Source organism: Felis catus, chromosome B4, assembly GCF_018350175.1.
Source record: "Felis catus isolate Fca126 chromosome B4, F.catus_Fca126_mat1.0, whole genome shotgun sequence".
Classification (NCBI taxonomy): Eukaryota; Metazoa; Chordata; class Mammalia; order Carnivora; family Felidae; genus Felis; species Felis catus.
Window position 1 is genome coordinate 5,202,826 of NC_058374.1, and position 25,212 is coordinate 5,228,037.

Consider the following 25,212-nt stretch of genomic DNA (forward strand, 5'->3'; position numbering starts at 1 on the left):
ACTCACCTATTGGATGAACTCCTAGCCTTAGCTGAGGGTCTGAAGATATGGCGGAAGGCACGAAGAAGCAGGAGACAAAGTTCCCGCCCTCAAGAAACTTGCATTCAACGCAGGAGTCAAAATAGAGACTCACTGAGAACGATGCCCAACACCACACTGTGAATTGTAAGACTGTGTGGTTACAGCTCAAATAGTATTGGGGGTTTAGAGAGGACCGAACACCGCAGCATTTAGAATCCTAGTTAGAGTAATCGGGGGAGGCTTCCCAGAGGTGGTGAGGCCCGAGTGAGTCTTTGAATGATGGGTTCAGAAGATGGAAGATGAACATTCGAGGTGGGAGGACCAGCATGAACTCAGTACTGAATTCAGAGCTGGCTCTTCGTGTGTGGCTTATTCACTTCTTGGCCCCACTACGATCCTCTACTCAAATAGTAGATGGTGGGGTGATACCATTTCTTGAGTCCCCACTAAGTGCCAGGCACCTGATGTAAATTACCTGCTTTAATTTTTGCAACAAAACTGATCATTACCCCCAGCTCCCGAATAGGAAAATCGGGGCTGACAGAGGTTAGGGAACTTGCCTGAGATCATACAGCGGAGTGGCTGAGAGGATTCCAACCTGGCCGTGCCGGGGCCCTTCCGTGGGACTCGCTGTCCACCCCCCCACCCCCCGGCTGGCAGTAGCCAGCTTAGCTTTGTGCTCTGCCAGACGCCCCTAAAGGATTTTCCCCTATCCCAGCCACCACTCCTTGAAAGGCTGCTTCCACCAGGAAGCCTCTCCTGACCACTGTTCGGTCACACATGCTCACTCCTCCCTTGGGTTTAAAGCTCCCTGGGGTCACCATGCATCTTGTGATCGAAAGTGTCTTTAAATTGACATGGCGGTTGGGGGGGGGGTTGGTACCTCGGTGGCTCAGTCGGTTAAGTGTCCAACTCTTGATCTTGGCTCGGGTCATGATCTCACGGTTCATGAGTTCGAGCCCCACGTCGGGCTCTGTGCTGTCAGTGCGGGATTCTCTCTCTGCTCCTCCCCTACTCGTGCGCTCTCTCTCCCTCTCAAATAAAACTTAAAAACAAAATTTTATTTATTTATAATTTTTAAAAATGTTTTTATTTATTTTTGAGACAGAGAGAGACGGAGCATGAGCAGGCAAGGGGCACAGAGAGAGGGAGACACAGAATCCGAAGCAGGTTCCAGGCTCTGAGCTGTCAGCCCCGAGCCTGACGCGGGGCTCGAACTCACAGACTGTGAGAGCATGACCTGAGCTGAAGTCGGACGCTTAACCAACTGAGCCACCCAGGTGCCCCATTAAAAACAAAATTTTAAAAATAAACATTGGCAGCGGCTGCCCCCGGGGGCAGAGACAGGAGAGGCACAAGGAAACTTTGGGGGTTGACGCTTGTGTTCATGATTTTGTTTGGGGTGATAGTTTCGTGGGTGTAGTCACATGTCAAAATGCCCACTTTAATTAAATATGTTCCGTGTCTCATTTGTCAATTATACCTCAACAAGGCTGCTCGAAAAAAAATTCCAACTCCGGGCTATCTTACTCCAAAAAAAACCCCAAAATTATGAGGGACAGGATATTTCCTTAGTGCCCCCAGAAGACTGGTGTGGTGTCTACACAGGGCCCAGGACGGAGCGGGGCATGGTGTCCTGCTCCTCAGGTGCAAGCTGGGAAAGGCTCCCCCACCCCCCACGTCTCAGCACCAGCTTCACGCACAGAGGCACCAGGCGCTGTGACATTAGGCTGTGCCGCAGCGACATGTCAGGAACCCAGCCTGTTCTTGCTATCTGTCCTTCAGAGCAGGTGTGGGCCAGGCACGGCACTGCCCATTTTTGAACAGATAAGGAAATGGAGCCGGAGGCAGGAAAGGTCATAAACTTTCGTCACCCGTGGGTGAAGGTAGAAATAACTCACTTCTTCCTTCTCTAGCTGACTCAGGACAAAACCTGGCCTGAGGGCTGCACCCCATCACAGCACCCCCCCAAACGCCCTCCTGACTGGCCATGCACTAACAGCTGCTTAACTCAGCCTGCTAGGAGCACAAGGCCTCCTCATGCAGCCAGGGTGTCCAGCAGTGGGAGGCCTTTCCTTTTTGTCTACTCCCCTGTTTCTTTCAACACAGCTGGGCTCAGTTATACTGGATTATGCACATTAGGACCATCATTCTTAGGACAACGGCATGATTTTTCCCCATTCATGTGCTGGAGGGATGAATTAATACTGTTGGGTTAACTCTGGATGCAGGGCTGCCATGTTCGGTGTTACAAGTTGTGCACTGCACAACTGAGGAGCTACCCACTGCACAGTGACATACCAGGAGGGATTTATGATTTAATGGGAACACAGACATCATAATACAGGTCTCTCTTTGCTATAGATGAAGGGTTAGGAATAAGCACACTTGTCCACTCCAGTGACTAACGACAAACGGTATAGGACACGAGGCTAAGCCCGGGTTGAGGTCGGCGTGAGCTGGTTGTGGCCCTAGCCTAGCCAGGAACCAGCTGTTTCACCTTAGGCAGAAACCCTTAGTTGGGTCACTCGCAACAACATAAAACATGCCCCGGTTCTGTGGAAAGTATGTAATTTAAGGATTAGGCATCATTGCTTTAAAGATTAAAATCCACCTGGACTGAAATAGCAGGGAAGCGTCCTCTGGCTGGATCTTTCTACAACTCTCTGCTGCGAGAGATAAGATTAGGGCCGATACAGGCTTCCGGGACAGGGGCGCTGGGGAGGAGAGGCCAGGTGGGGCCAGTCTTCCCTACAGGCTCCCAGAGAAGCAGGTGCACGTGCCCCCTCTGGCCTGTGTTCTGTTTTATCCGGGCTCAGGCTCAACAAGGAGCCTTTCTGCGAGTTGAGTGGGGCCTGACTTCCTCGGGGAACTGTTCTGTGTCCTCGCGCGTGAGAACGCAAGCAAACCTTCCCATCTGGGTTTGCTAGGTTCCTTGGGAGGGCCGGGCTGGGCCGGCCTGCTGCACGAGTTCCAGAGGGGACAGAGACCTTGGAGTGGGCGGTGGGGACGCTCTCCAGAACCGGGGAGGGGACAAGGAACCCCACGGAGCCCGACCCAGGGGTGGCTGGCCGGACGCTGCTGACGCAGGGCTGCTTCTTGTGGTCGCTGATTGGAACCCAGCGAAACTAGCTGGTTAGTTCTCTCCACCGCTCAGGGCGGTTGTGGGACTTTGCGGAGGCCGCGGGGGTCGGGTGAGCCCCCCCCCCCCGTGCTCCTTCTCCTGTAGCCGCGGCTGCGCCCCAGAACCTTGGCCCGGCCTGCCTGGGCCCCGAAGCCGGGACCCTCCGGGCGGGTGGCTTGAAAGCCGGCCTCAAATCCGTCTCAGCCCCTGGAGAGCCCCCCAGCCTGGAGGACAAGTTCAACTTCCCCGCAAGCTCCCCGCCGCCTCTCCTCCTCCCGTGCCCGCCCGGGCGCCCCGCCTGCTGCAGGGGTGAGTCGGCGCCTCCCCATGCTGCACTCCACACCCACCACAGCCACACTCACACCTGCGTGCCCCCCAGTCAACCCCCCACAGCCACACTCACACTCACACCCATACACTCGACCTCACACATATACACACACACGCGTGTGCCCCCAGCACACCACAGGGACACGGCAGCAGGCACCTTGCATGGGGGGGGGGGGGGAGTTTGTCTCCAGTTCAGAGTGATGTCTGGCCCTGTAAACAGTTCACCAGTCACTCGGGGTGACGGAAAGTCCGTGACAGGCCCTCCAGCGCCGTGCCTCTGGGGCACCCCCAGAGCCTCTGCTACGAGGACCTCTGAGGCCCGGTCCCTGGCTGTCAGCAGCCATGTCCCGCTTAGCTCAGGTGAAGCCTCGGTGGGCAGACCCCCCTTCCAGGGCCTTCTCCGGCCAGCGTCTCACAGATGCAGGCTGGGGTGACCGTGGCCGCCGCCAGGGTGGGAAGCCAGAGACCCTGTGAACGCGTCCCCTGGCTGACCTCTGAGCGAAAGCCAGGTGTGGTGAGTTAGCGGGCCAGAGTGGCGAGGCCGGTGGGGCTGGACACCCCCAGATGTCCTCACCCTAATCCCCAGAACCTGCAAGTAGCCTGCCTTACACGGCAAAGGGGACCTTCAGATGGGGTTGAGTTTATTTTTATTTTTTTTAATGTTTATTTTTCAGAGAGACAGAGACAGAATGCGAGTGGGTTAGGGGCAGAGACAGAGGGAGACACAGATCTGAAGCAGGCTCCGAGCTGTCAGCACAGAGCCCGACTCGAACTCACGAGCTGTGAGATCATGACCTGAGCTGAAGTCGGTCGCTCAACCGACTGAGCCACCCAGGCGCCCCAGATGGGGTTAGGTTCAAAGTCTTGATCTGGGGAATGGCTTTGAATTATGTGGGGGGTCCATGTGATCACAGGGTCCCGGGACACAGAACATCCTTCTCCCCTCGCCCCCGGACGCCAGCCCCCTGGTTCTCAGGCCCATGGGTTTGAGTAACACCACCAGCCTCTCTGTATAGGGGGCAGGTGGGAGGTCACTGTCAGCAGTGGGGGTTCATGGAAGGCAGGGGACTCTGAGGAAGGGGCCGGGAGCCGTGGGCGGCCTCCAGCAAAAGGGAACGAACTCCCCCCTGAAGCCTCCAGAAGGAACAGCCTGCCCAAACCCGGGTCTCGGGCTTCGGACCTCCAGCATCATGCAGGAATGCGTTCCCGTTGTCTAAGCCGCCCCTACGTTTACGGTACTTGCTTAGCATATTTCCTACCTTACGGTACTTGCTTAGCATATTTCCTACCGCATTAGGAAAGTAATAGGAGGGAAACGGGAAGAACAGAGGATTCAAATCCCCTGGAGAAGACGCTGGGGGCCTGTTTTCGCCAGCTCGGGCTGCCACGACAAAATACCACACCGGGGGCCTGACACAGCACACGTGAACTTCCCAGTCTGGAGGCTGGAGGTCCGAGATGACGGCACCTGAGGGCTGGTTTCCTCTGAGGCCTCTCTCCTTGACCTGCGGACGGCCGCCCCTCTGTGCACACACCCTCCCGGGGTCTCCGTCCTGATCCCCTCTTATGGGGCACCAGCCAGATTAGGTCATGGGCTCCATGTTAACTTCGTGTCCTCTGTATACACCCTGTCTGCAAACACAGTCACGGGCTCAGGTGCTGGGGCTTAGGCTTCGACGTGTGAATTTGGGGAGGGACAGCCCACGACAGGGAGCCTCCAGGCTGGCCTCCCTCCCATCGGGATCTCCCTCTCCCCGAAGCTTCTGAACCTCCGGAGGGCCCATCTGGGGCCGAGGCCGTCACGACCGGTGGAACTGGTTGCAGCTTGCCTGGAGAGCCGGCTGGGTCAGGCCAGGGAGGCGTCTGTCGCAGAAGGACCCGAGGTTCCCCCCGAGGAAGGACTCAGGTAAGGACAGACGGACACAGGCACTGGGGATGCTAAGTTGGGTGTGGGGGAATTCAGTTTCTCTTCCAGGCCGGACCCTCACAGCCTGCTCTGCTTGTCCTCACAGGGCCCCCGGGGAAACACCAGCGAACAGGGGCCCTGCTCACAAAGCAATGGCAGGCCGCTGGGCCCCATGCTGGGCTTGGGATTGAACCCCGCACGGGGCTGGGGGGCTCTCTGCAGGGCAGGGGCGGTAGCAGTCCCCACCTGCCCCCTCAGGACACCCCGTCTCCCTGAGGGATGAGGCTGTTCCCAGAGCCACCTGGCCCCTGACTCACCTGACTCACACCTGGCCCCGGGCAGGACTGTCACAAGTGACTCAGAGCTGCCTTCGAGCTCCCACCCCCTCACAGCCTCCCCCAGGCCAGGGTGGAATCCCTCGCTCCCACCGATCCCACTCCCACCGACAGGGAAGGCACTGGTTCCCATCCAGACGGATTGGGCCAAGCTAATGACTTGAATAGAGAAGGTTGGATGCGAATACTCGTGTAGATACAAAATGGCTAACTGGGTGACTAAGAGGTAAAAAACGGAGGCTGAGGGAGCCAAGGGAAGAGGCCGGGATGTAGAGAGGGGCTGGGGGCCTGGGACCCCAACCTCGGAGGAGGGGGCTCCCGCTGGTGCCGGTGTGTCTGAAGTGGGGAAAAGCCTGTCACCTCGACCTGCTGCCTCTTGGATCCTGAGTATTTCTGTAGCATCTTCCTGAGAACATAACTCACGCTCGCGCTGAAAGAAACACATGCTTTTTCGGTTCCTTCACCCTGCATTTGCAGCAGACCCTGCCAAGGGTGAGAAATCTGGGTGCCCATTCAGATGACTCTAGAACCCGAGACTGACCTTTCCCGTCTCCTGTGACTTCGCCTTGTGTGATGGTTAATTTTCTGTGTCAGTCTGATGGGGCCGAGGGATGCCTGGATTTCCTGGTGAAGCATTCTCTCTGCACGCGTCTGTGTTTCTCGAAGAGACGAGCACAGACTGACTACGGCAGGCCACTTTCCCCGGTGTGGGCGGGCCTCATCCAGGCCTCTGAGCGCCTGGACAGGACAGAATGTGGAGGAAGGAGAAATTCACACTCTCTGCTCAGAGAGAGAGCTGTCGGATATCAGTGTTCCTGGCTCTTGGGGTTTCCAGCATGCAGAGGTATGATTCTGAGACTTCTCAGCTTCCATAACTTTGCAAGCCAGTCCCTCAAAATAAATGTCTTCCTATCTATCAGTTCTGTTTCTCTGGAGAAATCTGGTTGATAAACCAGCAGGGTCTCGCTTTGGTCTGGCATCCCCTGCCTGTGGCCAGGAAGCTGGGTTAAATATAATAATCCGGGCTGGGTCCCCATGGCACAGGATTTGCATTTAGTTGCCGGCATTTGATGAGGGTCCTAGGAGACAGTGGGAACTCCTGTCCTTACCCACATCTCTGTGAACCGCTGGGGGTCACCTCGCCCTGACACTCAGCCACAGCTGTAAGACCAGTGTGGTGACACCAGCCAGTGGGTGTGGGCCAATACTGCGTAATACTGTGGCTGTCCAGCACAGGTTATGAGGAGCTTTGTTTTTGGACAATGAGACTGTCAAAACTCGTTTTATAGAAGAGTCCAGAAAAGATGGTTTTCCTGCTTGGTGGATCAGAGAGACCCAGCAGGAAACCGCACAAACTCCAGTTAGGATAGCGGAGGAGGGCGTGCTCAAGGGGCTGGTTCCAAAGGGGGCATATGCAGAGTGGAGAAGCCACGGGCTCATGTAGCGTCCTGCACTCACAGCTTCAGAGACCCCGAGTTGCTGGGAGAGTGGTCAAGTGGAGGAAGAGAAAAAAGGCCAAGAGGTCCTCTGCCCAGTTTTTAATCGGATTATTTGTTTTTTTGGTGTTGGCTTATATAAGTTCTTTATGTATGTTGGGTATTAACCCCTTATCCCAGACGTCGTTTGCAAATATCTTCTTCTATTCTGTAGGTTGCTTTTTGTCTTGTTGGTTGTTTCCTTCACTGTGCAGAAGCGTTTTATCTTGATGAAGTCCCAATAGGTCCTTTTTGCTTTTGTTTCCCTTGCCGCTGGAGACCTACCTAGAAAAATGTCACTAAAGCCACTGTCAAAGAAACGACTGCCTATGCTCTCTTCTAGGACTTTTATGGTTTCAGGTCCCACATTTAGGTCGTTAATCCATTTTGAGTTTATTTTCAGGTATGGTGTAACAATTGTGGGTAGTTTCATTCTTTTGCATGGAGCCGTCCAGTTTTCCCGGCACCATTTGTTAGAGACTTTTTTCCCATTGCGTATTCTTGATTCTTTTGTCATAGATTCATTGACCAAATTGATATAAACGTGGATTTATTTCTAGGCTCTCTATTCTGTTCCATTGATCCACGTGTCTGTTTTTGTGTCAGTATCTGCTGTTCTGATTTGTAGTATATCTTAAAATCTGGAACTGTGATGCTTCCAGCATTTTCTTCTTTCTTGACGGCTTTGGCTATTTGAGGTCTTTCGTGGCAAACGGACGCATGAAAAGATGCTCAGGCTCACTAGGGAGGTGAAAGTCAAAACCACAATGAGATCATCGGCTCACCCCAGTCAGAAGAGCTAGCATCAAAAAGACAAGAAACAACAAGTGTTGGCGAGGATGCGGAGAAAGAGGGAGCCTCTCGCACTGTTGGTGGGAATGCAAACTGGTGCAGCCGCTCTGGAAAACAGTATGGAGGTCCCTCAAAAAAGTTAAAAATAGAACTACCTTATGACCCAGTCATGACACTACTGGGCATTTACCCAAAGAAAATGAAAATACTAATTGGAAAAGATCTGTGTACCGTTGCGCCGACTACGTTTTTTATAATAACCAAGATAGGGAAACAGCCCAAGTGTCCGTCGACTGAGTGGGGATAAAGACAACGGTGTATGTATACAATGGAATAGTATTCAAAAAGGAACGAAATCTTGCCATTTGCCACGACAGGGTTAGAGCTACAGAGTACTATGCTAAGTGAAATCGGAGAAAGACCAATACCATATGATTTCACTCATGTGTGGAATTTAAGAAACAAGACAAACGAACAAGCAAAGAAGAAAAGAGACAAACGAGAAACCAGACTCTTGAATACAGAGACAAACTGGTGGTCGCCAGAGGGCAGGTGGGTGGAGGTGGGGGGAACACAGATAAAGGGGATTCAGAGCACGCTTATTACCGTGGGCACTGAGGAGTGCAGAGAACTGTTGAATTATTACATTATACACCTGAAACTAACAGAACACTGCATGATCACTATACTTGGATTATAAACAATAATAACGAAGTTTGAGGAGATGTGTAACTTCCAGGTAAGAGCTCAGTAGGGAGGGGGAGAGAACAAATATCTCCTCCCTGTGAGCTCCCGCGGGGGGTCCCCGTTTTCTGTTTTCTGCCCCAACCTGGAGGCAGAAGTAAGGGGTCCACCGACATAGCCATGCAGCACAGTGCTGGGTGAGGGAGCAGGGTGAACCTGGGCGGGGGAGAAGGAAGGCACCAGGACACCCCAGAGACACCTGGTCCCCCTGGAGAACACCTACCTCCCTGGAAAAGACGCTCCTTGGAGAACAGTGAATGAATCTACCTCCAAGGTGAACCTAAGAGCTCTTACTCAGAAGGGCCCGGTGGACACAGGCACAGCCCCAGAGTCCTGAAAGGAATTCTAGGGTGACAAGGACGGTTTTAGGGTGTGACAATGATTTGGGCCATTCTGTAGAGGCGCACGTATCCTCAGAGACCCAAACTTCAGGGTCGCGATCCCCTTATCCCCTCTCTCTCCAGCAGATTCTCTGAGGAAACCCAGGAACTTTGATTTAAAGCCAAATCTGAGAGGGGCGCCTGGGTGGCTTGGTCGGTTAAGCATCCGACTCTTGATTTCAGCTCAGGTCATGATCTCACGGTCTGTGAGATCAAGCCCCACGTTGGGCTCTGCGCTCACAGCATGTGGAGGCTGCTTGGGATTCTCTCTCTCTCTCTCTCTCTCTCTCTCTCTCTCTCTCTGTGCCCCTCCCCCATTCTCTCTCTCCCTCCTTCTCTTTCAAAATAAACAGACATTTTAAAAATAAAATATAAAGCCGAATCTGAGATGATTCAGGGAGCCCAGCCACTTGCGCTGCTCTGTGCTGTGTTGCTGAATTTCTTCCTAAGGACCCCGAGGCTCCCCCCTGCAGCTCCTCTTCTGCCACGTCCAGAGCTATAAGTGACGCAGGCCCCATAATTTGTGGGGTTCCGCTCCCCCACCCACCGCCCTGGAGGTGGTTTTCTTCCGAAACCACTTTCCTCTCCGGCTGGCACTCCACGCCCACAGAGCGGTGGGACTTGCCCTAGAAGGAGCCGCCACGAAGCACCTGGTCCGTGTGGCTCCGCCCCCGAGCTGACGTGACCCAGGCCACCCGGCCCTTCGCCCGAGACTCCACCGAGCATGCGTGGCACTGCCCACCCAGGGAAAGCGGGGTCTGGACAGGCCACGGATCAGCCTCCGCTGGGCCAGCGATCGGGTCAGAGCTGAGCACCACTTAGTTCAAAACCAAAAACAGTCCTGCAGGAAAACTCCTCCGGCCCGGCTCTCGGCCAGCCAGTTAAAAACGGACCCGGATCCCTCGGAGCCTCACGCAGATCACTTCTGCTAGTGAAACAAATATTTTTCCAGGTTTTTCTGTGTTTCCTCTGTTGCTGCTGGCCGGGGTGGCCGTGCCCTGAGAAGCAGCCGCAGAAGGGGGGAGAACAAGTGGAGATTTGGAGCCGCAGCAAACACATGCCTGTGGAGCAGAGGGGGTCTGAGTCCAAACAGAAAGACAGAAGAGGGAGGGATCACGGGTGCCTCTGAGTCACAGACGGCTTGTAAGTGCCAGCTCACCGGCACACACACGTGCACACACACACACACACACACATAGCCGAAGAACGATTCCAAATTCGGAGGCTGGCATGCAGTGTTTGTTCCTACCCAGAAAGAAGGACTGGGGCAGCTAACGGACTTACTTGGGAGAAACAACTTGACCACACAGGTTCAAGGTCTCCACGTGGCAACCGTCAACAGGCTTCACCCCTTCGAGAGTGTAATTATCACAAACTCGCCTTGCCTCCCCGACGACCTTCATCCCAGAGAGAGGCCCCCACACAAGGTGTTGGTATAAGGTCGGGACGTTTAGGACTTAGGGAAGCCGGCCAAGAGCGGGCCACACGACTGTAGGTCTGGAACGCCGGGGCCGGGGAAGTCAGGCCTGCACGGAAAGCAGAATCTTCTAGCACAAGGTTTGTCCCTCCCCCGGCATCCCAAAGACCCCTTGACTGGAACCACTCAGCATGGTGCCGCCTCCCGCTGCCATGCACCCCCCGCAAACCCTCAGGGGACCTTCTAAGCTTGGGGCCGCTGGCCGTTCTCAGAAACGGTGCCCTCCTCCTGCACAGAGCACCCCTGCAAACTGCCAGCCCGGCCTGGCTGCACCCGAGGCCCCAGCCCGGCTCCCGCATGCACGTAGGAAGCGATGCGTGAACACCTCTCCTCTGCTGAACTCCGGGCTCCTCTGCTGAACGTGGGCTGCAATAGCTTTTTAGCCACGAGCCCTTGCTAGGCCGCCTTGTAAAGCACAGCAGATGTGCTCCAGTCAAAGAGGGAATGGGAGAAGACCCCCACGGACCCCCAGGCGTCTGGGAAGCACAGTTAGAAAATGCTGGGCTAGCAGATCCCTACAGGGCCCTGCAGTTCCGGAATGTTATGATCCTGGGCCCCCTTGGGGACCCCAGATCTAAAATGCCCGCCTCCCCACCATCCCGCCACCCACCGCACATGAAAGAAACAACACTCCGTTCGCCAGCTGTGCATCCCTTCTTTCCAGGTCATTCGGTTGCAGGCAATCCGAGGAAGTAGCCATTGCTTCAGACTTCAGATGGCATCGCCGGGCTGATGAGTCGGCTCTATGCCAAAGGGGGCCGAGCTGTGATGGGGATCACCCCGGTCCAACTGAGTAATGTTAAAACAGCCGTTTTTAAATTTCAAAAGTAACGTGTGAATTTTATAGGCAACTGACACACCGTAGAGATACATTGCAAAGGAGGGGCAAGCATCCCCCCCCTTTTCCCCTCCAAAGCCAAGGTCTTGAGATGAAGCGCTCCTTGAATGACAGACTGCGGCAGCTTGGGTGAGCCTGGCAATAACGAGGTGCAGGGGAGAGGGCTCTGGCCAGTCAGAGCCTTTCCCTGGGACTCCAAAAACATAGGGGAACGTGAATTTGAACACACGCTCCTCTCAGCTCCTGCTACCTTCCTGAAATAAAGGGTTCACCCCCCGCCCCGACCTCACAAGGTTGGGAACAAAACCATAAAAGATTCAGACACCCCTCCCCGCCCTCCCATGAAGTATGATGGCCGAGCTCCCTTGGTAAGCCAGAAATGATCCACGTTGGGTCACAGTCTGAGCTTTCAAACCACCGGGGGGCAGAGGGTGGTCTGAGGTCTCTTCAAGTTGCTTTCAGTCTAGCAGGACTGGCAAGAAGCTTCAAGTCTGGCGTCACACGGCTGTACAGACTGCTTGAACACTTCTGGTGACGGGGAGCTCCCTACCTAGATTTGGAAGAAGATCCCTGTAATTAGGAAGTCCTCCCTTCCAGGGAGCCCAGACCCTCTTCCGCTGCTAGGCACACCCCTTGGGGCCTCAGCTGGGCTCCCCACGTGTGGAAGCATCCGGCGAGCCCAGGGGTTCCCTGCTCCCCACGCTGTGCCCGACACTTCACCGAGTGAAAAGTTCCCACCTTACATCAGAGAAACGTCCCGGCATTATGAGGACACGCGTGTCTTTCAGGCTGGACTTTTGCTCCGCTACCGGCCAGACCTTCTTCCCTTGGGCTCAGCTGGGCACGGTGTTTCATGGCGCACGTCCTGTTTGTGGACCAGGGGAAGCTGTGGTCTGCCACCAGACAATACATCAAAGGCAGCTTCTTTCCAAAGTGGGGACTGTCTTGTTACTATTCCGGAACAAATGCAACCTAGCATTCCAGAAGGAAATCTCAGCCTGAAGGGCCCTCTCCCTGCCTGAGATCTCCGCGCTTCCTCCCGGGGCCTGGTCTGTGTTCCATGCCTTTGTCAGACGCTCTTTCTCTTGGGGGAATCTGGGTACACAGGGCATCTCTCCTCCTTTCCCTGGAGGGTCCTTCCCCGGCCCCACGTTCTGACTGCAAGCTAAGTGAGGGTCGCAGAGGGCTCCCACTGAGCTGTCTGGCTGAGGGGCCCCCAGAGACCCTCCTTATAGGAAGCCTGGGGGCCTTGTGCCCGAAGAGTCTCCTGGCAGGACCAGGGGAACAGGTTAGCATCAGTCTGGCACCGTCTCTGCCTCTCTTACCCTTCCCACAAGCCAAGTGGACACCGCAGAAGGGCAGGCTCTTCTAGAAGGGACACGGGTCCTGCGGTACAGCAGACCCAAGGGCAGGAGACCAGAGACTGGCTGGAGCAGGGCTCACCCACGTCAGGAATGCAGCTGCGCTGGTGGGACCCTGTGTGCAGGGGACAGTGCACCCCCTGGAGAAGGCCAGCGATGGTGCCTGGGGTGACAAGGTCGCTCCAGAACCCACAGCACCTTGCCCCCCGCATGCCTCTTCTTCGTCCGGGGCCAGACGGCTGTGGCCCAGAAGCTGGGAGGGCAGCTGCCCGGCTGGCCCCACTCCCACGCTTCTGGGAACATTGCCCTCCACGCACGCGCTGTCCGTGACTGGTGCCCACGGCTCCTCCCAGTGTGGGGAAGGACACGGTGCCCGCTGGCTGCCTCCTTGGAAGCGGCTGCTGGCCGGACATGAGGGCAAGGGGGGCAGTCTGCATGAAGACCCAGGGAGGAGCAGCACCCACCGTCCTGCACGCCCGTCTCGAATGCCACCTGTCCGTGCAGAGCCCCCCCCCCACACTGTTCTCTTTCGAGCCCTTACAGCAACAGGCTTCCCCGAGGGCTGTCACACGCATCTGGGAACGCTCCGTTGTCCTGGATGGGCAGACTGTCCGGCACAAAGAAAGTTCTCCAAACTATTTCCCGGACTGAGTTTCCAACAAGGAGCCCCCTGCCTGGGGACAGCTCTGGTATCTCCCGTCCCGTGGAATCAACCAGCTGCTTCCATTGTCCTCTATAAGTGATGAGGCCATCCTGTCTGAAACCCCTGTCTTGGAGACGGGAGAGACGTTGGAGAATATAGTTGTTCCCACTCAAGATTATCGCATGCTTTGGTGTCTTCGGGCCCAGAGAAATAACAGATGATCCCGTCCATAACTCTCTTCCAAGCGTTCCTTATATGGAAGGGAGACTCATCTTGTAGCCATAACTCAGCTTTATGTGGGTGCACTTTTTTTTTTAAGTTTTTACGGGTGTTCCCTTCCACAGAGACAGGGCTCAGGGCAGTGCTTCATACATCGAGAATAACGTGTTAGTAAATATTTTAGCGCATCGACCCTCCACAGTTAGCCACCTACCGTTGCTGTCTGTGAACTTGGGATCTTTGATCAAGTGCCTTGGGCTTTTTGTCTTCTTCCCCCACCGCTGGGTGACCTGGACCGTATAAGTATTTAATCAAATTGTTCTGCATGGGAATTTCAAGTATGAATGACGTAATCTCCTGCATAAGAAAAACCACATTGACCTTGATCTTGCAGTCATGTCTCTGTCCTCCGGACCCCCGCACACTGCCCCCTTACCACACACACACACACACACACACACACACACACACACACACCCCGTCTGGAGAGAGCGAGCCGGGAGTCCTCTCAGGGAGGAAACTGCGAACGAATTGGATGTCTAAATAATGTCAAGGGTTCTCTGAGCCCTTCTATAAAGCACACCTTTCCCAGTGGCTGGAGAAACTCACAGGCAGCTAGGCCTAATCAGGCATACACATCCATAAATATCTTGTCCTCAAGCCAGCTTCTAAATTAACTGCAGTCGTGGGGGAAAAATGCGAGGAATTATGAACTATAAACAATGACACATAACCAAAACCAACGGGTAGGGCTAAAAGGGGTGAGTCGTGCTTTCTCCTAAAATTACGTTTGGAGTTCTGTGCAAACCTCTAGCTCAGCCACTCAGGGTCTTGCCTGAAATAGATTCCGGTCTTTGCCTCTTTGTCTCGGTGCCCCTGGCTTTGTCTCCAGGCCGCATGTGCGAGACAGGAAAAGGTCCACGTGGGCGCTGAGTGTGGGGGCGTGACCGCAAGGTCAGGGAGCAGTAGATTGTTCTTGTCCGGAGATGCTTCGCAAAAAGTTGGAAATGATTTTTGAGAGATTTAGATGTCTTAAAAGAGGCATAATCTATTTTATTTAAAACAGTCTAGGGGCGCCTGGGTGGCGCAGTCGGTTAAGCGTCCGACTTCAGCCAGGTCACGATCTCCCGGTCCGTGAGTTCGAGCCCCGCGTCGGGCTCTGGGCTGATGGCTCGGAGCCTGGAGCCTGTTTCCGATTCTGTGTCTCCCTCTCTCTCTGCCCCTCCCCCGTTCATGCTCTGTCTCTCTCTGTCCCCAAAATAAATAAACGTTGAAAAAAAAAATAGTCTTGCAAGGTCAAGCGATCCATCGATAGCTGTTCATCGAGAACAGCAGGAAAACTAAAACCGAGTATTGGCTCTGTGTCCCAAACTGGTTTAGGATACAGTTCCTAGAGGGGAGGAGCCAGGCTACCCAGCACGACTGGTGAGGCACAGAGGTCCAGCCCTGCCACTTCCTGCCAGCTCTGTCGCTCTGGGCCAGCTATCGAGCACCCAAAGCTCTGGTTTTCTCATCTGTAAAGTGGGGATAGCAGTTCTTGCCTCGGGGTCTGTGGAAGGTGAAAGGAGGTACCCAAGGGGCCTGGCACAGGCAAGTCCATGAAGGTGCGTTACCACGGTGATCTGTGAAATAACGCCCCAAGGCACCACGAGACCCAGCAGGTTCGCGGCACAGTCCGTAAACTGATGGAAGCTCAGAGAGGGTCTCTGATGGGCGGGGGTCGGGGCAACACAGAGACTCTGGAAGAAGAGGTTCACAGAGGAAAATGTTGAGCAGGAACCATGTTCTAAAGTCCGGTCAAGAGCCCGGAGATTAAACATCCCAACCATGACCCTCACCCTTCTTGGGCTTGGTTTATCCCAGTCGTGGCCAGACAGGATTGCTTTCTCATAAAGGGTGAGGTTTGGGGCTGTCTGCTTTCCTTCTGCTGGCCTGCCTTCCATCCTGCACACCACGTCCCACTGAGCGACTCCTGGCGAGAGGGCATTGTCACGGTGCTCCTGGGGTGAGACTGCAGGATACCTCCAGTGACCTGAGAGCAAGATCCCTTCCGGGAAAAAGACCCACCCCTTTTCCTACCAGGCGAGGTAGACCTGGAAGGGCGAAGGGCAGACTGGGGGGACTACAGGCCACGTCCTACACTTAGAATTCATTCTACGCACCCGTCCCCACCATATGGCCTTGGCCCAGACCCTTCTGGAGCCCCCACGGTTGCCTAACTGTTGAATGAAGGGTTGGCCAAGGGTCAGGGTGCATGGGAGTCTGTGGAGAGTCAGACGAAGGCTACGCTGGGATAATTCCTCATGCGACCTGTTTATTGATCATCCGCTGATACAGACGGTGTGCCTGCTGAAGGGTGCAAAGATTAAGCAGGAGTTCAGTGCTCTGGGTTCTCCGAGAGCTTGACTCGCATCTCGTTATAGTTCAGTTACGTCGCCCTGTAGTTGTTGACTCATTGCTTTCTCCACTGGACTCTAGGAACTGGCTGTGTCTTTCTCATGTCGAATCCCCAGCACCCAGCCCCGGGGCAAGCGCACAGCAGGCCCCCAGCTCGTGTTTGTTGTGTTCAATAATGTTGAGTCCACGACTCCGGGGCTTACAGTCCTAGAGCGTGGTCCGCACTGGTCCTCAAAGGCTCATGGGCGATGAGGGACGGCCGTGGGAGTTTGGGAAGGCGTGAACTTCACGGACAAGGTGACTCTTGACAGGGTTAGAGATAGGACGGGAGCTTCGGGGGCGGAGGGGAGAATCCCAGGTAAAGGGAAGGACACAGAAAGGGGCACAAGGGCGCTTGGGAAGCAGGAAGTCGAGGTCTGCTGGCACGAGCGGCGTGTGGGAGGAGGCTTGGGATGACCATAGAGGCAGGCCGAGCAGGTGCCGAGGCTGGGGACAGTGCTCCCATCCCCCATCCTCGTCACATCCTCCCAGCCATGATCATCGTAATAAAAATGACGCTTCACACGGGCAAGGCACGTGATTTTACCTGAATGGCTCCTTCAGTCCCCACACTCTGCAGGGAGGGCCTTCTGCTTTCCAGGTGGGGAAACCGAGGCACAGGACACTTAAGGACGTTTCCCAAAAGCTCAAAGTGGCAGGGTGAGGATTCAGACCCTGGGGTGTAGCTGCAGAGCCCACATCCTGCCTCTCCTTGACCTTTCCCTTCCAGAGATCACGGTCGCCTCGTGTTTCCCCCGCTTGCTCCTGACCACGGCCAGCGTCCTGGCCACAGGGTATTTGCGGCACAGCCAGCTCTCAGGGTTGGGAAGCAGTCTGACTGCCACAGCCCCGGCTCGAAAAGATATGATGTGTCCCCAGGACCTCCTGTCTGCTCTCTCTACCCCACGCGTCAGCACCTTGGTCGTCTTGTTCCCAAAGCCCTTGGCTGTCTTCTGCTCACACAGCCCTTTTGAGCATCTTCCCACAGCCGCTGCTGCTGTGCCCACATCCGCAGAGCACGGCCACCCAAGGGTACCCAGAGCTGGGGGCCACTTTGGCAAGCAGAACGCCTGTCCCCACCCTCAGTGCCTGCCGGCCTCCACGCGCACTGCTGAGGTCTCTACCTGGAACTCCCATGGGCTCCCATGGTCCAAGTGGGACCACGTGGGGGGCCAGTTCCCTGTTAGTCTCCATGTCTGCCCCGGGAACCTCATTGCTCCCCACCCATGCACGGTCAGGAAGGATGGGCTGGGGTGCTGGAGGCCCCTCTCCTAATCCAGCCTCAACAGAGACCTGCCACCACTGGCCCCTTGTTTATATGCAAGTCTTTTATTTTTTTAATTTTTTTATGTTTTTTATTTTATATTTGAGAGAGAGACAGAGAGAGACAGAGCATGAGCAGGGGAGGGGCAGGGAGACAGAGACAGAATCAGAAGCTGGCCCCAGGCTCCGAACCATCAGCACAGAGCCCGACGCGGGGCTCGAACTCACGAGCTGTGAGATCATGACCTGAGCCAAAGTCGGACGCTTAACCGACGGAGCCACCCAGGTGCCCCCATATGCAAGTCTTCCACATGAATTGTCATCATCTATTTCTCCCCTTGTCTCTTCTTTTGAGACCTGACTAGACAGAGTCAAAGTAAAAGTCAGATGGTAAACTGCCCCATTTCCTCCCTACCTGGACATTCTAATAAAAAGATCTGGTCAGAGTTCCATACTGAGATGTTTAAGAACGGAACAGTGTGATGTCGGGATTTGCTCAGAAATGGCACGGGGGGCGGGGGGGGGGGGGGGTGGTCAGGGGTATGGGTGGCCTGAGGCTGGTTGGGAGTCGATCATTGTCGTTGACGAAGGTGGACAGAGGCTCGTTCCCACCACCTGATGACTCTCGTATGTGTACAAATCTAGTCCCTGTAAAATCCTCCCACGTAAAGCAAAAGACTCATAAAACGTTTCAGAAGTTGGCTGGATAAGCTGTGCAAACCCGTGGCCATAACACCGCCTCGAAGCTTCTCTCGTTGTTTCGCTTCCCCACATAAAATCGGGGGCCCTGTGGGGGAGCTGGGGACAGGTGGGACGCGGCTCGCGGTGTGTTGCCAGTTCAACAAACCAGACGGAGTTGGAACTGAAGTCTGGGAGGGCGGTGCGTCCGGGCCCCACCGGCCACGGAGGCCCCCCCCCCACCCCGGCTGGGCTGCCCCACAGGCCCGACGTTGGCAGTTCCCTCGGCAAAGCTGCGGCCCTGGTCTGGACACACGTCTGCAGAGTCCACGCTCTGGCTCTTTCTGAGTCGGCGAAACGCTGACGTCAACAGTGAGGCCCGCGACACATCTCAGAGGAGCGAGGACCTGGAGGTGGCCCGCCAAGTGTGGACGCCAAAAACAACAGACTGCCGGAGGGCGTCAAGATGGGGCGCTGATCAAATGGTGTCGTGGGAATTCTCCCTCCACCTTCGGACAGAGGAGCCAAAGGGATGTCTGGAGGCTCTGTTTGGAAGGAATTTCAGGCTCCCCGGGGAAGCCAAGACATCTTAATTCTGTAGCTTCCTGTTCCAGGCCCGGCCCCTCGTCCATGAATCTGGCAGGATGACTCTGGAGAAAGATATTGCTGGCCTTGGGGCAATCTTGGGGTTGGCTCAGGATCGTTTGAGAATGCAGTGTCCCCAGTCAGTTTCCAGGGGGGCAGCCTATCGGGAGGTCGCCCTGCCCCAGCCCCTCAACCCACCCTTTCCGCCATCTTGGTGGTCCGGGAATCATGGGTCTCTGGTGCCAGTGCCTGACCTGGGCTGGACTCCTCCCCACTCCTGACTCTACATTGAGCCCAGGGGGTAGCTTGTGCCTTCCCTTTAGTTCTAAGGGAGCTTAGGGGACACGGCCTCCCTTCTCCATTGACTTCCTTCTGAAGACCAGGGTCCAGGCTGTCCCCTTCCATCTTACGGAGGTTGGAAGGGATTCAGAGCTGAGACAGCAGGCTGAGTGGGCCCAGGCTGGACCCAGGTGGCACTTTCCAGCAGGGGTGTTGGCTGCCACGACTCGGTCCCCTCCCCTCTGTCACCTTAATTCAGCCCACCGACGGCTGTCGCTGGTGTCCGCAGCAGCAGCCTTTATGTGACCTCCATGTGTCATCTTGGCTGCTCCATTCCATTCCCACAGAGCCACCAGAGTGAGCTGTCTCAACCACACATCTGAGTGTGGCACCCTGTTTCTGCAGCCTCAGTGATTAAACCCGGGAAGCGATTAGGTCATGAGATGGAACCCTCGCGGATGAGAAGAGCGCCCTTATAAAAGAGACCCCAGAGAGCCGCCTCGGCCCTTCATCCCCGCGAGGACACAGCAAGAAGACACCGTCTGTGAACCAGAAAGGGAGATCCCACTGGACACCGAATCTTCTGGAGCCTCGATCGTGGACCTCCAGCTTCCAGAACAGTCCGGAAATAAATGTCTGCTGTTGATAAGCACCGCCAGTCTATGGTGGTCTACCAAAGCAACCCAAATGGCCCCCCCCCCCAGACTAAACTTGGAGGGCCTGGACTGTTTAATTCACCACTGTGTTCCCCAGCACAGCGTCTGGCACCCGGTGAGTACTCACATACAGAGGGCAGATGATTTCTTGGTGTAGACAACACGCCCCATTTGAGAGCGCCAGCCCTGAAATGGCTTCTCAGCGATCCTTACTGTTTGTCTTTGAGACACTTAAGCAACTGCGCCCGCGACGTATTCTCTGCTTTCCCTACACCTCTGTTCCTCAGAGACACGTGTCTACCCTCAAGTTTCCTCCCCATCCGGAATTCTTTTGTGAAGGAATGAGAACGCTCTCAAGAGATAATGCCCCACCTTGGCAGCAGAAAGGCCTTGTCGTTGCCACCTTTGTGGCCCCAGCTACTGAGGCTGAACCCCAGGAAGAGTGAGGCCTGGACAACACTCACTGTGTGTCAGCATTTCCCTGTTTGGTGCAGATGACATTTCAATGAAGTGCACATCGAAGGCAGTAGCCCAGAGTTCCTGAAAGGGGATGGCCTTTGAAGGTGGGCAGACTGGAGTTCAAGTGCTGTTTTCTGCCATTTGAGTCTGATGTAAAATGTGTGAACCATCTGCTGTATTAGAGTAAGCTCAGCTGCTACGACAAACAAACCCAAATCTCAGTGACTAAGGGCAATAAAACACTTCTCACACAAAGCTGGGTGTGACTATGGCTCCCTCGGGTGGCGCATCTCCAAGCCCAGGACTCCGCGTTTCCCCCACGTGTAGCTCTGCCCATTGTGCAGCCTCATGGTCCCGATCCCCCACGGGGGGGACTTGGTCGGCCGACGGGTGAGGAGAGGGGGCACAAAGGATTGCTCAGGAGGTGTAGGCCAGCTGGAAGTGGTGTACATCCAGTGGCCCCCATCTGGAAACCGGGGCAGGTGGGGCAGGAAATGTGGAAAATTAAATATTTTGGAGAACGCTTCAGGTTGTTTCTGCCACACCTACCTGACAGAAATGTTGCGTTTAATGGAACGACACATAAAAGTGCTTGAATGGGTCATGGCCCATGGTGGATACCAAAGTAATGAGTTTCCTTCTTTCTTTGCCTTTGGTGATGGTGGGGGCTAGAAGGTTTCTAGAATGATCTCTGAATGTAAATGGGCATCATGTCTGTCTGTCTTTTTTAGACACCTACTCATGAGGCTTTTTGAGGCACTAGGTAGTTATCAGAGGCTCAGAAGAGGCTGAGAGGTCACCCTGATTTGCCAGAACATTTGGAAATTTCTGCAGGAAGTACCATGACAGATATGTGCCCTCCACACCCACATGCACACCCATCATCCACAAATACACATTCAGTTCCTCTCCGAAGAAGACAAGTTCAGGATGACTGGGTTCTGAATTTCCTCAATGCACATTAAAGAGGCTTAAGGAGTCTGTGGGGACAAAGCCACAGAATGGGGTGTCTCTGTCTGAGAAGGTGTGACTCAGAGTGGAGTCAGCTGTTTAGACAGGCTTTTGGAAGCAGGTGGGATGAGACAAATGGAAGGTGAGAGGCAGAGGCTGAGACTCTCTTCCCAACCTCTCCCCACGCTGTCTTCCTGCCCTTGCAGAGGCTCATTGATGTGCAGGGGACAGGAGCAATGGAAGGGGTGTTGGCTGATGCCCCTGTATCTTGGGGGCAGAGTCAAACTGCTAAAGAGGATGTGAGGATGAGAGTGCAAACACTTAGAGTGATTCAGACCAGGCTCCAGGCAGTAAAGGAAGCTCAACATCTGCAGACAAATCAGCACAGAAAGGAAAGGTAAGGCAATGAGAGATCACTCAGAGGGGGCCCCATCCCAACCACAGGGAAAGATTGCTTTGAGGGGCCCCATCCCCACCACAGTGTGAGATCACTCAGAGGGGGCCCCATCCCCACCACAGTGCGAGATCACTTTGGGGGGGCCCCATCCCTACCACAGTGCAAAATCACTCTGAAGGGCCCCTCTCCCCACTCCAGCCAGTGTTTAGACATCTCAGAATTTTCCCTCAAGGATTGATGGACCCTCAGGGTGCCTGGGTGGCTCATCAGTTGAGCATCTGTCTTCAGCTCAGGTCATGATCTCACAGCTTGTGAGTTCGAGCCCCACGTCGGGCTCTGTGCTGACAGCTCAGAGCCTGGAGCCTGCTTCGGATTCTGTGTCTCCCTCCCTCTCTGACCCTCCCCTGCCCTCACTCAGTCTCTCTCTCTCAAAAATAAATAAACATTGAAAAAAAAAGGATTTATGGACCCTCTGTGAGATCATGAGTTGCTGGCTGTGATGTCCAATAGGAGCCCCGGTACTTTCCCACCTTGGTTTGGGAGATCCTGTTGCTAATGTTCCTACTGATTAAGGCAACACCAGATTGTAACTGTTCAGTGGTGACAATTCTTCAGGATCAGGAAAGATCCCTCCTTCTCCCAGCCCAGCCCAGCCCCCCATCCTCATCAAGGCTCCATTAGGACACACTTCCTGCTAATCCCTAGACCCCTGGACTTCTCAGTGACCTGTGCTCATCAGACCTCCAGACCCCTCAGATACGTTCTTCTCACATCTGCTTCTCGCATCTCTGTCCCCCGGAGAAGGAGAAGAGCAAGGAGGACAGTGTCGTGAGAATCCGTTCTTCTTTGGGATGATTGTGTTCCCTTTGTCTCTTACAGCTGGGAAGGAGAGAAGGCCCAGACGATCTTGAGCCTAAGAGGCAGAACACGATGCCTCTGGTCATGAGAATCCAAGTGTAGGGAGAGCTGACTTCCCATGGGCAGTCTTTCCCCTCATAGCTCCAGAAAAGCCGTAAAATGGAAACACATACATATTCCAACCCGATCCAGACAAAATTTTCGAGGACCCTAATACAAAGTTGGGGACACGCCAACTGATTTCTCACCTAGCTTCAGGGCACCATCTCAATTTGACAGTCATGGCAACTGGCTGTGGTTTCTGGCCCACGGCCAGGTATTTTGAAGGCCAACGTTCCATAACTGTGTGATCACCCCTCATCTCTCGGCCTCAAATACCCCCACTGCCTTTCCTTCTTCCTGTCTCCCATACCCACATCCCCTCCTTTTAGGACTCACATTTCATTTGAAATCCAATTTCTCTTTCCTCCTTCATTATGTTGACTGGCCCTCATCACGGCAGCTTCCCTACCCCAACCCCTCTCAGGGACAGGCCCACAGGCAAGGGCTGTACTTGTCAACCTCGGTTAGTCAACCTGGAGTGGAGCTCAACTTCCCTCCCTGGGCAATTTGTTTCCTCGTAGCTAGGACAACTTCATGACTAGTAAGCTTTGGGTAGGCAGGAAAGTCCTTTCCTGGGGGCAGGAAATAGGCTATTTGCCTTTGGAATGAACTCTTCCAGTGATAAAATGGGGCGTGCCCTAGGTCCCTGCACAGCAAAAAAAAAAAAAAAAAAAAACTATAATGCAAGATCATAAAACATATATCTTTTTTTAAAAAATTACTGGGGCACCTGCGTGGCTCAGTCGGTTAAGCGACCGACTTCATCTCAGGTTGTGATCTCACGGTTCATGAGTTGGAGCCCCACACCAGACTCACTGTTGTTAGCACAGAGCCCCCTTCAGATATTCTGAACCCCTCTCCCTCTACCCCTTCCCCGCTTGAGCTCTCTCTCTCTCTCAAAACTAAACAAATCTTTTAAAAAATTACGATATACTACCTATAACAAAAACTGCTTTGAAGATTTTTCTCACACGCATGGTCACAAACTGCTTTGGTGGGTGATTTTGCTCAAAAATAAAGCTAGCCATCAATCCAAAAAACACAGGCATGAATGAAAGCCATTTCGCAGACCTCGCTAGATCTTGTGGGAAACATACAGGACACATTTGATGCCCCCAAATAGTATCATGGTATTTGTGAGCCAAAAAATATTCAGAAGGGATTGATTTAAATAAATGTTGTTAAAGTGGTCCTCCATAAATATTTGCCCAGTGTTAAGGGCGAACACTGCCTTCTTCAAAATTTGTATCCTTACATGATAGTTTTAAAAGAATCAGCTAATTAAATAATATCCATATTACCTTTTCATCATGGCGTAAGGGAGTAACCCTCCTTCCCCAATACATGTGCATATTTTATTTTCTTTTATGATATGAATCCTATATATGTAGGTGTAGGGGGCGAAATCTCTTTTAAAAGGTGACATCATTCCTAATGTCATTCACAAGTATAATGAGGTATGTGGCTCAGATCTAAAATGATCAGAGAACTATTCTTTGTTTTTTTTAATGTTTATTTATTTTTGAGAAAGACAGGGCACACCCAAGCAGGGGAGGGGCAGAGAGAGGGTGACAGAGGTATCGAAGCAGGCTCCTCGCTGAGGGCAGCGAGCTCGATGTGGGGCTCGATCTCACGAACTGTTAGATCATGACCTGAGCCAAACTAGGACACTCAGCCGACTGAGCCACCCAGGCGCCCTGATCAGAGAACTATTCTACACTTTGATGCAGTGCTGATTTCTCAGGTTATAAAATATGTAACATAAAAAAAAAAAGAAATGATTACAGGGAGTGCAAAAGATTATCTTCAGGTAGAGTCTCAGTTTCTCTTGGCTTTGACCACAGAGGTGTTAAAATGCATCCCAAAGGGGTGCCTTGGTGGCCCCGTCGGTTAAGTGTCCAGCTTCCGCTCAGGTCATGATCTCGCGGTTTGTGGATTTGAGCACCTCATCGGGCTCTGTGCTTTCAGCAGCCTGCTTTGGATTCTCTGTCCTCCTCTCTCTCTGTCCCTCCCCTGTTCGCACACTCTCTCTCTCATAAATAAATAAACGTTAAAAGATAAAAATAAAAAGTGTCCCCAAGTGTAGAAAGACAGGAAGGGTGAGTAGGGAGCCAGGCAACGCATCTGTGAAATGCCACCCACAAATAAGGGCTAGGAGATACATTTCTAAGTCAGGAGTCAGTAAATGCTAGTTCATCTCACTTTGTAAGCTAATCTGCTTTATGCTTTTTGTATTCTCTTCATGTATTTCCCTATTTCTCACCTGGTATTTGTACAGTCAGTTACTGCTCCCCACATAGCTGTGTTCTTTAAAGTCTCCAGGAACCACCACTTTTGGGGACACGGGGTGAGTTCCTGAGCCCCTCTGGTCACCACGGTCTCATGCACCGATCAACACATAACCTTGTGTGTTTCTGGTTAAAGACCTCTTGCTTAATGCATACTGTTGAGTCATTGATTGAACTCACGGCCAGTAACACTATAACTCCTGCCTGACGAGGCTTCTCTAACCCACGTATTTGCCCTGTAAGATACATCACATCCTTTAGCACTTAGTCATACTAGACAGTGCTTCAGCACTCCGCGTGGGGGCCATGTTAATCAGTGAAATCACCCACTAAAAGCACAAAAGTGAGAAAAATGTGACACTAACTAGACCATGGGAAGGACACTTATTTCTAGGACAAGAGCTCAATCAGGAAGGCATAGGGTCAGCTAGTCTGACTGCAGCTGGGAAGGTGTGTTTCGGGTGATTCAAATTTTCGCAGCTCTGTGCGTGTTCACGAATGAGTTTGAAAGCACTGTGAATGTTGATTTCAAGGTTACCAATGAATTTTAGCAGGTGGATGAATTGACAAATATGGAATCCATGAGTAATGAGTTTCAACGGTACGTTGAAAGGT

General features: G+C 53.7%; 2 long non-coding RNA genes across 3 annotated transcripts; one reads left to right on the forward strand and one right to left on the reverse strand.

The window, feature by feature from the left end:
* The first annotated feature begins 2,843 nt into the window (after positions 1-2,843).
* LOC123386424 lies at positions 2,844-22,985 on the forward strand. The gene is made up of 3 exons (XR_006600259.1): positions 2,844-3,454; positions 5,236-5,381; positions 22,229-22,985. It is a non-coding gene; the product is annotated as an uncharacterized LOC123386424 (long non-coding RNA).
* Positions 9,483-13,186, reverse strand: LOC109501286. 2 transcript variants are annotated; one of them, XR_006600258.1, is made up of 4 exons: positions 12,748-13,186; positions 12,161-12,287; positions 11,195-11,972; positions 9,483-10,633 (listed from the first exon to the last, which is right to left on the reverse strand). It is a non-coding gene; the product is annotated as an uncharacterized LOC109501286 (long non-coding RNA). The 2 variants fall into 2 exon arrangements; XR_002743633.2 differs by having other exon boundaries at positions 12,161-13,186.
* Positions 22,986-25,212: the final 2,227 nt, after the last annotated feature.